The 12,158-nt window shown below is 50.4% G+C and overlaps 1 long non-coding RNA gene and 1 pseudogene across 1 annotated transcript; both read left to right on the forward strand.

The window, feature by feature from the left end:
• The window catches only part of LOC123040058 (syn-copalyl diphosphate synthase-like), a 33,552-nt pseudogene that overhangs the window by 15,634 nt on the left and 5,760 nt on the right, over nucleotides 1-12,158 (forward strand).
• LOC123040059 (uncharacterized) lies at nucleotides 11,270-11,729 on the forward strand. The gene is made up of 3 exons (XR_006418042.1): nucleotides 11,270-11,326; nucleotides 11,414-11,509; nucleotides 11,614-11,729. It is a non-coding gene; the product is annotated as an uncharacterized lncRNA (long non-coding RNA).

Raw genomic sequence — 12,158 nt, forward strand, 5'->3', positions numbered from 1 at the left:
GGTTTGCTCTTCACTCGGTAGGATTTTTATATCTTAGGCGAGCACTGGGCTGCAGCTAAGCCTCCGAGTGGAAGTCTGGCTTACCACTCGGTAGGATTTTCATAACTTAGGCGAGTACTTGGACTACAGCTAAGCCCCCGAGTGAGAGGTTTGCTCTTCACTCGGTAGGATTTTCATAACTTAGGCGAGTACTTGGACTGCAGCTAAGCCCCCGAGTGGAAGTCTGGCTTACCACTCGGTAGGATTTTCATAACTTAGGCGAGTACTTGGACTGCAGCTAAGCCCCCGAGTGGAAGTCTGGCTTACCACTCGGTAGGATTTTCATAACTTAGGCGAGTACTTGGACTGCAGCTAAGCCCCCGAGTGGAAGTCTGGCTTACCACTCGGTTGGATTTTATTTAATCTTAGGCGAAACGGATTCGCAGCTAAGCCTCCGAGTGGGAGTCTGGCTCACCACTCGGTAGGATTTTTACAAACTTAGGCGAAACGGATTCGCGGCTAAGTCACCCACTGAGGGGAAAATTTTATTTGGACAAAATAAAAAGTGACAAAAATTATGGAGGAACTATGACACTATTATTTTGAGATCCATGAACTATAGAAGTACTTTATTGCAACTCATCCGAGTGATAAACTTAAGTGTAAAATGGGCGGAGTAGTTCCGCGTTCCAAGCTCGGGGCTCGTCGATATTATGTTCGACGTTGTAAAGACGGTACGCCCCGTTGTGGAGAACTTTGGTGACGATGAAGGGTCCTTCCCAAGAAGGAGCAAGCTTGTGTTGTTTCTTCTGATCCACTCGGAGAACTAAATCTCCTTCCTGGAAGGCTCGACCCCTCACATTTCTGGCGTGGAAATGATGCAAATCTTGTTGGTAGATGGTCGACCGGATCAGAGCCATCTCCCTTTCTTCCTCTAAAAGGTCGACTGCGTCCTGCCGCGCTTGTTCAGCTTCTGCTTCGTTGTAGATTTCAACCCGAGGAGCATTGTGGAGAAGATCACTCGGCAAGACTGCTTCAGCTCCGTAGACCAGGAAGAATGGAGTTCTTCCGGTCGACCGATTAGGTGTGGTCCGCAGTCCCCAAAGCACCGAGGGAAGTTCGTCGACCCAAGCTCCAGCTGCATGCTTGAGATCACGCATCAGTCGGGGTTTCAATCCCTTGAGAATGAGGCCATTGGCTCGCTCTGCTTGTCCATTCGTCTGCGGATGTGCGACCGAAGCGTAGTCGACTCGTGTGCCTTGAGAGTTGCAGAAATCCCTGAATTCTTCCGAGTCAAAGTTCGACCCATTATCCGTAATGATGCTGTGCGGGACTCCATATCTGAATATCAGTTCCCTGATGAAGCTAACAGCAGCACCGGCGTCGAGGTTCTTGATTGGTTTAGCCTCAATCCACTTGGTGAACTTGTCGACTGCCACCAGTACATGCGTGAAGCCACTTCGCCCTGTTCTCAAAGGACCGACCATGTCCAACCCCCATACTGCGAAAGGCCAGACGAGTGGAATGGTCTTTAGAGCTGATGCAGGCTTGTGCGACATAATTGAGTAGAACTGACATCCCTCGCACTTATCCACTATTTCCTTTGCCATCTCATTCGCCTTTGGCCAGTAAAATCCGGCTCGGTATGCTTTGGCCACGATGGTCCGAGAGGACGCATGATGACCACAGGTTCCCGAGTGGATATCATTAAGGATGATTCGACCTTCTTCTGGTGTTATGCACTTCTGACCAACTCCAGTCGCGCTTTCTCTATATAGCTGTCCTTTGATTACGGTAAAGGCTTTAGATCGACGGACGATCTGTCGAGCCTCTTCCTCATCCTCTGGGAGCTCTTTTCTCAGGATATACGCGATATACGGAACTGTCCAGTCGGGAATGACCACCAAGACCTCCATGACCAAGTCGACCACTGCTGGGACTTCAAGCTCAGTCGGCTCTGTGGCACTCTTGGGCTGTGGAGCTTCTTCGGTGAAAGGATCTTCTTTGACCGATGGAGTGTGTATATGCTCCAAGAACACACCACTCGGAATGGCTCCTCTCTTGGAACCTATCTTTGCTAGATCATCAGCTGCTTGATTTTTCAGTCGGGGTATATGATGGAGCTCCAACCCCTCGAACTTCTTTTCCAGCTTCCTCACTGCACTGCAGTATCCAGTCATGGCTGGGCTTCTCACGTCCCACTCCTTCACCACTTGGTTGACCACTAAATCTGAATCGCCATAGACCATCAGGCGACGGACGCCGAGTGAAATGGCCATGCGCAATCCGTATAAGAGGGCCTCATACTCTGCCTCATTGTTGGAGGAATCAAAGTGAATCTGGAGCACATATCTGAGCTTATCTCATCTGGGGGAAACCAGGACAACCCCAGCACCGGAACCATTCAACATCTTAGAGCCATCAAAAAACATGGTCCAATGCTCCGAGTGAACTTCAGTCGGCTGCTGCTGTTCAATCCACTCGGCGAGGAAATCTGCTATTGCCTGGGACTTAATGGCTTTCTTTGCCTCAAACTTGATATCAAGGGGAAGAAGTTCAATCGCCCATTTCGCCACTCGACTAGTTGCATCTCTGTTGTGCAAAATCTCTGATAGTGGAGCGTCGCTGACGACTGTGATGGAATGATCAGAGAAATAATGAGCAACCTTCTTTGTGGTCATGTATATTCCATACACAAGCTTCTGATAATGAGGATATCTCTGCTTGGATGGAGTCAAGACTTCAGACAAATAATACACTGGGCGCTGAACTTTGAAAACTTTTCCTTCTTCTTCCCGCTCGATCGTAAGCACTGTACTGACGACTTGTCCTGTGGCTGCGATATAAAGCAACAGAGGCTCTTTGCTGATCGGAGCAGCAAGCACCGGCTGGGTGGAGAGCAGAGCTTTTAGCTCGGCAAAAGCTGCATCATCTTCTGGAGTCCACTCGAACTTGTCTGCCTTCTTCATCAGTCGGTAAAGAGGCAATGCCTTTTCACCGAGTCGTGAGATGAATCGACTTAATGCGGCCAAGCATCCAGTAAGCTTCTGGACATCGTGCACTCGCACAGGGCGTTTCATTCGGAGAATGGTGCCGATCTTTTCTGGATTAGCGTCGATCCCTCGCTCGGAAACGAGAAAACCGAGTAACTTGCCACCAGGAACTCTGAATGTGCACTTTGATGGATTGAGCTTGATATCATACCTTCTGAGGTTGGCAAATGTTTCGGCGAGGTCAGCGAGCAGGTCGGAACCTTTTTGTGACTTGACGATGATATCATCCATATACGCTTCCACATTCCGACTGATTTGAGTGAGTAGACACTTCTGAATCATTCGCATAAATGTGGCTCCGGCATTCTTGAGGCCGAATGGCATGGTGATATAGCAGAAGCACCCGAATGGAGTGATGAAAGCTGTTTTTACCTCGTCGGGTCCGTACAGACGGATCTGGTGGTACCCGGAGTAGGCGTCTAGAAAAGACAATCTCTCACATCCCGCGGTCGAGTCAACAATTTGATCTATGCGAGGGAGAGGAAAATGATCTTTCGGGCAGGCCCGGTTGATGTGCTTGAAATCAATGCACATTCGGAGCGACTTGTCCTTCTTAGGAACCATGACGACATTAGCGAGCCACTCGGAGTGGTATATCTCTCGGATAAATCCTGCCGCCAACAGTCGAGCCACTTCCTCACCAATGGCTTTTCTCTTCTGGACGGCGGACCGCCGAAGATGCTCTTTGACTGGTTTTGCTGATGAGTCGACTCTCAGGCGATGCTCAGCCAGTCCCCTGGGAACACCTAGCATGTCAGTGGGCTTCCATGCAAAAATGTCCCAGTTCTCACGGAGGAACTGGATGAGCGCTTCTTCCTATTTCGGGTCGAGTGTTGTGGAGATGTGGGTCGGTGCTGCATCGGGGTCGGTCGGGTGAATGTGAACAGGATTCGTCTCACCGGACGACTGAAATGCAGATTCTGTGGCGGGTTTCTTGGATCGCAGCAAATCACTCGGATCTGCGTTTTGCTTGTATTCTTCAAACTCGACCGCTGTCACCTGGGAATCAGCAATCTTTGAGCCCTTCTGAAAGCACTCTTCTGCCTTTTTCCGATCACCGGTGACAGTGATCACTCCTTTGGGGCCGGGCATCTTCAATTTGAGGTACACGTAACATGGTCGAGCCATGAACCATGCATAAGCTGGTCTCCCCAAAATGGCATGATATGCACTCTGAAAATCCCCGACCTCAAACGTCAACTTCTCTTTGCGAAAATGATTCGAATCACCAAACACCACGTCCAGAGCTATTTGGCCGAGTGACTCGGCTTTCTTCCCTGGTATAACTCCATGAAAGCTCATGTTACTGGTGCTCAGTCGGGACATCGGAATGCCCATTCCTTTCAGTGTGTCTGCATACAACAAATTCAGCCCGCTACCACCGTCCATCAGCACTTTTGTCAGTCGAGTGCCTTCGACAACTGGATCGACCACCAAAGCTTGCCTCCCAGGGGTGGCAATATGAGTCGGGTGATCAGATTGGTCAAATGTGATGGGTGTTTGGGACCATCTCAAATAATTTGCTTTTGCTGGGGTAACCATGTTCACCTCGCGGTTAATGACTTTCAGTCGACTCTTGCTTTCCACATCTGCAAAGATCATCAGAGTGGAGTTGACATGCGGATATCCTTCCTCACTGTCCTCCTTGTCTTCGGCCTTGTCCGACTCCTTTTCCTTGTCTTTAGACTGTTTTCCTTGAAACTGCTGGATCAGGAGTCAATATTGGCGAGTGGTATGTTTTGGGTAAATGATATTCCCCTCTTCGTCTTTCTTCGTGTGGATATGACATGGCATATCCATCACGTCGTTCCCTTCTTTATCCTTTACCTTCTTAGGGTTCCAGGATCCTTTTGGTTTCCCTTTAAACTTTCCATGAGCCATGGCCAGAGCCTCTCCAGGAGCTGCCGGTTCAGCCTTCCGCTTCTGTTTCCGACTGGTGTTTCCCTTCTCCGACTGGTTCGGCTTGTGCTTGCCGCTTCGGAGTCGGTCTTCTTCTTCACCGTTGGCGTACTTGGTAGCAATTTCCATCATCTGACTCAAGGTCATGTCTCCGGTTCGACCAAATTTCAAACTCAATTCTCTATTCTTGACACCATCCTTGAAGGCGCAGACTGCCTGATGATCAGACACATTCTCCACAGTATGGTGCAAAGTGATCCATCTCTGAATATACTCCCTGAGGGTCTCATTGGTCTTCTGCACGCAGACTTGCAGCTCCGTCAATCCAGCCGGTCGCTTGCAAGTTCCTTCAAACGTTCTGACAAACACTCGGGACAGATCTTCCCAAGTGTAAATACTGCTAGGAGGTAACTGATTCAACCACGCTCTGGCAGAACCTTCCAACATGAGAGGCAAATGCTTCATGGCCACCTCGTCATTCCCACCACCAATCTAAACTGCCACTCGGTAGTCCTCAAGCCAAGTTTCAGGCTTAGACTCACCGGTGAACTTGCTGACTCCTGTTGCCAACCTGAAATTGGGAGGAATCACTGCGGCTCTGATAGCTCTGCTGAAACATTCCGGACCAGAAACGTGCACTCGACTGCTCGTGGGCGCATCTCTGTCGAGTCCACCTCGATGGGCTCTGTTCCGGTCGACCAAGCCTTGCACGATAATGGATCGCGCGTCGAAGCCTGGTTCTCTGGGGTCGACTGGAACTCTTCGCCCCGCACTGAGCTGACGTCTGTCATCTTGCTGCCGAGGAGCGTAAGACCCACCCCTCGGAGGGGAAGTGGGCACTCGACGCCTATCATCTCGGTCGTGTCGGTCTCCATATTGGTCTCGCCGATTCTCGCGCCCCTCACGCCGCGGAGGCGATCTGGGACTGTGAGCCGACTGAACCGTATTCGCAGCGACGGATCGACTGTGAATTCTGTTGCGCGACTGCGACACGGCTGAATTCTGATCTCCTGCTGCCTGGAGCAGATCCCTGATCTGCATCAAGCCTCTGCCAGCTTCCGACTGAGAGGGCTGGATGGACTCTGCAATACGGGTCGCAGCTGCTAAATTCTGGATTGGGGTTCGATATACCTGAGTCGGCGGGAAGAGTTGACGTCGACTGGCGTCGGGAACTTGTTGCCGCGCGCGCTCGTCGAGTGCTCGCCGAAGATTCTCCAGGCGAGCGCGTTCGGCCAAATTGGCCAAATGAGCCTCCTCCAAGGCGCGAGCCTTGGGGGTTTCCCCTGCGATGGGAGTATGCAGGGCATCCATGTTCCTGCGGCGAAGTTCCTCTCTTTGCAGAGAGTCGAGTGGCTCGGGCTGATACTCTTCGTGGTCTCGTGCAGGGTCGCCTCCGTCGCCTGCCCCACCATCACGGGCGAAGCCAGGGGGGCTGCGAGGCCCGTCGACCATCAAGATTTCCGCTGCTGGATCACTGCTATCGCATTCGGATGCAGTCTCTACGGAGCCAGTCGACAGATCGAACAGGCCGTAGAGAGATTCGTCGGGCTCGATTGCCGCAACTTGGGTGGTGGCCGTCTGGCGAGCCACCGCGTGTCTCACCCACCGCTGAAGCCTCGACCGACCCGAGCGCTTGAGCTGGCGGGAGACCGGGAGGGTGGTCGATAGGGGAGTCGACCGATATGGGGTCGACGGTTGCCGCAGCAGAACGCCGCGGACACATGCGCGAAAATGCGTCGCACCGCGGACGGGGAGCGCATCGACGTCGAGTGGAGCCTCCTGGAGCCATGCGGAGTCGTCGGCGACGAAGGTGAGAGCACCGAGACAAATCTCTCGACCCTCGACCAAAACTCCAACAGCGACCATGATGAAAGTACTCGGAAGAATTGCAACTCCTCCACAAAATCGCTAAAACACCCGCCCCACGGTGGGTGCCAACTGTCGTGGATCTAAGTCTGACAGTAGAGTGGGGGTAGGTATGGAGAGGCAAGGTCCTAGCTATGGAGAGGTTGCAAACACAAGAGATGTACGAGTTCAGGCCCTTCTCGGAGGAAGTAAAAGCCCTACGTCTCGGAGCCCGGAGGCGGTCGAGTAGATTATGTGTATATGGATTACAGCGTGCCGAACCTTTCTGCCTGTGGAGGGGGGTGGCTTATATAGAGTGCGCCAGGACCCCAGCCAACCCACGTAATGAAGGGTTTAAGGTACATTAAGTCCGGAGTGTTACTGGTAACACCCCACATAAAGTGTCTTTACTATCATAAAGTCTACTTCATTACAGGCCGTTGCAGTGCAGAGTGCCTCTTGACCTTCTGGTGGTCGAGTGAGTCTTCGTGGTCGAGTCCTTCAAGTCAGTCGAGTGAGTCCCTCGTAGGTCGACTGGAAGGTGATCTCTTCTAAGGGTGTCCTTGGGCAGGGTACTTAGATCAGGTCTGTGACCCTACCCTAGGTACATGACTCCATCACCTCAAACTTCCATACAACATCGACGTGATGCACACTGAAAAGAATGTCGCGGAGTCCCTTTTTAACACGATCCTCAACATTCCTGATAAGACAAAGGATAATGTTAATGCTAGAGTCGATCAACAGAATATTTGTGATAGACCACGTCTTCACATGCAACCTCCCACAGGCAGTCGAAAATCTTGGTTCAAGCCAGATGCTGACTTCGTACTTAAAAAGGATCATAAGATGGAGGCATTCAAGTGGCTGAAACACGTCGTGAAGTTCACTGATGGTTATGCGTCGAATATAAGTAAGGGGGTCAATCTTTCAACGGGCAGAGTGACCGGGCTGAAGAGTCATGACTATCATGTATGGATTGAGCGGATTATGCCGGTGATGGTTTGGGGCTATGTTCCCGAGCGTGTCTGGCGTGTGCTTGCGGAGTTAAGCCATTTCTTCCGAATGCTTTGTGCTAAAGAAGTATGTCCTGAGAAGATAAAAGAAATGCATAAGAAGGCGCCGGAGTTGATATGCAAGCTAGAGAAGATCTTCCCGCCAGGCTTCTTTACTCCGATGACACATCTCATTTTGCACCATGCGAACGAGGTATTGTTGGGGGGCCCTGTGCAGTATCATTGGCAGTACGGCCCTGAGAGACAAAACAAGCATCTGAGACAGAAATGTGGAAACAAAGCTAAGATTGAAGCTTCCATAGCTGAGGCAGTTATCCTAGAGGAGGTGGCAGACCTCAGGACAGCCTACTATCCGGACCATGTTCCCACGTTGCACAATAAGGTGTCTCGATACAATACAGAAGAACCCAAATATAAACCCAAGTTGCCTCTATTCACTGGGCAAGGTGGCAGGGCTGGATGCTCGACATCTTATGTCATGCCACGAGATGAGTGGGAGGATGTCATGTTCTATATCTTGCACAACATCAAAGAAGTTGAGGATGAGTGGATGAGGTAATACCTTTGCACCATTCTTTTAGTCAATTCGTTATGTTCACTTTGCCTAGTTCTTATACCGCTTTTCTTATTGTAGTCGATCCGTTGAGGAATAATGGACAGGAATGTTGCCTCCTACTGAAGCGGAGGCACTTGCTCTTCTTCGAAAGGGTGCTGATGGAAGGAAAAATTTCGTTGCGTGGTTCATGGAGAAAGTAATATTTCACACTTCCCTATTACCCATTTCACACTTCCAATTAAACTCATGCACCCTATAATTTCAATTAAACTTGTAGGGAAATGATCCGAACGAATCAATGGATGAAGAATTGAGATGGGTTTCCATGGGTTTTGACCCTACCATCATGACATGCCAAAAGTATGATGTGAATGGGTATCGCTTCCATACAGAGGAGCACCATAATAGTCGGCCTGATCCCAAAACTATAAATATCGGAGTCTTCACCGAAGGAGATAATAATGTAGATTACTATGGAAGGGTAGGAAAAATATACGAGCTTACATTCAAATGTGGCCGTAAACACCTAAGTCTCATTGTGTTCAAATGCCGATGGTTCGACCCCAAAAAGGGTCTGAGACATACACCTTCTGTTGGTTTAGTTGAAGTTAAACCATCAACCGTCTATGCCGGAGCTGATCTCTTTATCGCCGCTACCCAGGCCACACAAGTATATTATCTGCCTTACCCATGCCAGAAAGAGTACCTAAAGGGTTGGGAAGTTGTGTTCAAGGTGTCGCCACATGGTAAGCTACCAGACCCGAACGATGATGATTACTACAACATAAACCCCATGACATACGAGGGAGTGTTTTTTCAAGAGGAACATGATGACGTGGTCCGAAACAAGGAGGATGATGACTTGGGTTATGTTGACCTGGACCCAAACGACGACGGCGCCTGGATTGATGGTGAGGCAGTTGTGAATCAAAGAGACATAATTATGCTTGAAAAGTTAAATGAAGACGCTGACACTGACGATGAGGAAGAGCCTCCACCTCCGTCAGACAACAAAGAAGATATGCGGGATAGTGATGATGAGACCGGTCGACAAATAGATTACAATAGTGATGATTCATATGGGTTCTAGAAAACGTATGTTCTTTTAATAATGTTCTCTTCCGTTATTAATGTCTTTCCTGTATGCTTGTTTTTTTTATATCCTTACTAATTGTTTATTCTCTTCTCAATGCAGGTTTGCTAATCATGGGCAAGTCCAGCGGTGCCAGTTTCCTCAGTAAACTCAAAGGAGGACTTACTCGGAGTGGACGAGCCCACAAGGTTCCCTCCCGACTACGCGAGGATGGCACCTCACAGGGAGGTGGAGGGGTCGGGGGAGGAGACCCTAGAGGAGGAGGGGTGGGGGGAGAGCCCCTAGAGGACGAGGAGGTGGGGGGAGAGGCAACCGGGCCAAAAAACTCCGGGCCGTGTCCGAAATAGGAGGGTCTTCTTCGATGCCCTCCTATGCTGATGCAGCTTCTGAGTCTGAGGAGGAGGAGTATATTACTGATGTCGAGGAGGAGGAGGCCGAGGAGGAGGAGGCCGAGGAGGGCGAGGAGGGTGGAGGGGAGGTTGACCCCGAGTTGTGGGGTGACTTGCCACCGGGTGCTCCGCAGGGGTGGCTGCGTGGTAATGCCGAAGTACCTACACCACCTTCTATCGAGGCGCACAAGTGGCTCATTGAACCTGCGGGGACAGAGTAAGTGCATCTCAATCATACTTTCAACACATGACAACATTTTTTTATTGTACACATGGCAACCCTTTGATTCTTTTGCAGTAACTGGACCCTTCACGGAAAGGGCCGTAAACCGAACGGCCTTCTCACTGTCCTGTTGAAGCAGTTTTGGCCTGGCCTATTCTGCCCGCGGCCAGACAGGGACCCACAGCTGCGTGTTTTGGCCACAAGCTGGGCCCACTACGAGGCTTGCAGCAACGCGGAGTACGGGACGGCCGCTAAGGCCGTGATCACCAAATTTTGGGTAAGTTCCCTTTTGAATCACTTGTCTTTAGTTTCGTTCATAGTTTATCATTGAATCACTCAAATCATGCCTTGTTTGCTTCTGGTTTATGCATGATTGCCGCAACTCTATAGAGTTCTTGATGAGCACAAGGCCAGAGCCGACGTGGTCTTACTTGCGTCTACAAAGAAGAAAGCTCGTCAGTTGCAGTACGAGGTGCGTTGGGTTGCCGTCTCACAGTACTACCACATCTACCTGCAACAAAAGATGACCAAAACTCAAGCACAGAGGCAAAAAATTACCATGAGAAGGGAGCAGTTCATGATGGTAACTATTACTGACTTTTCATTGTTTCAAGGAGTCAACTATATGTTTCGTGCTCACATGTCATGCTTCCAAAATTTACATAGGTTGTTCCTCGTTGGTGCTATGGAAGGCATGACGGATGGGCGTGTTTGGTGGATAGGTGGGTCGGTGACGATCTAGAGTTTGTTGCCAAGAGCGTCAAGGCCCGGGCTAACCGTGGAAAAGACGGGACACACGGCCAAGGAAACAGGAACCACTGGGGCTTCAAGGCCATGAAGGTATATCTATATGAAAGATGCATTTTGGTTCTTCTTTACCGTCATGTTCTTATGTATGGCTAACTTCTGTTTGACGTTGCAAGAGGACAAGTTGCAGAGGCCGCTCTCAGACATGGAGTCGTGGAAGCTGGCCCGCGAGCGGAGTGATCGCAAGGAGGGCGAGAGCCAGTACTACGGCAACACCGAGAAACACCTGCAGTCTTACACTCAGAACTATCAGAAGTTGCATCCGGATGTTCCCGTTCCTGAGGTTGCCCAGTCTCAGATCGACGACACGGCGGTGGTGGCCATCCAGGGTAAGTCCCATGGCCGGTATCCGTGTTTCGATGGCTTGGTCACTCCGTCGATCTCGTACACACGGCTTCGAGCTACCAACCCGAGCCCGTTAGAGAGTACGGGGCGTTCGCAGCCTCCCTTAGTCCGCCAACGTGCTGTAAGTACTTCCCCTTATCTTCTTTGTCTCTATCTTTCTTAGTTTATTTTCATCACTGCCCACTTAGAAACAACCTCAATTTTGTAGGCATATCAGACCTTTCTCGAGCATAGGCATATTGAGGTGAGGGAGTACTTGCAACGAGTGAAGGCAAATGATGATTACAGCCGTCAAGTGATGGCGGTTAGTTTTGCCCTCTTAAACCAAGCTCAAATTTGCACTTTCATTCCTTCTAACTTTGTTGATCACGGGTTGTTTCTAAGTGGACTTGTTTAACTAACATCCAGGCTATGTTGGCGTCTTGGACTAACCGCACGGAGCCACCACAAGTTGGCCCCCCACCACCACCTGCGGGAGACGCCCCACACATTCCAACGTTCGAGGAATGGCTGGCACTAGGCGGTGATACTCCGGTTAGTAAATTTTCCTAACTAATGACAAACTAGTTCTCGTTCATTCAACACTATCATGTCATATTTACCGTTAGAATCTTCTTTCAAACATGTAGGGGACCGGTGGCTCGACTCCTGCTACGTCGACCCCAGTCACTCCGATCTGGCAGAGTGATGGTGGTCGCGGTGGCGGTTTTGGCGGAGGAGGACTTGGCGGTGGCGGTTTTGGCGGAGGTGGACTTGGTGGTGGTTTTGGCGGAGGTGGACTCGGTGGTGGTGGTGGTTTTGGAGGAGGTGGACTCGGTGGTGGTGGTGGTTTTGGAGGAGGTGGACTCGGTGGTGCTTGATGTCGATGATGATTCCGTGTATGCGGCCGTTGTGCCATGTCTTTCATGTTTCAACTTTTATGATGTTTCATGTCTTGCACTACTCTTATGTTC

This window comes from Triticum aestivum, chromosome 2B (assembly GCF_018294505.1).
Source record: "Triticum aestivum cultivar Chinese Spring chromosome 2B, IWGSC CS RefSeq v2.1, whole genome shotgun sequence".
Taxonomy (NCBI): domain Eukaryota; kingdom Viridiplantae; phylum Streptophyta; class Magnoliopsida; order Poales; family Poaceae; genus Triticum; species Triticum aestivum.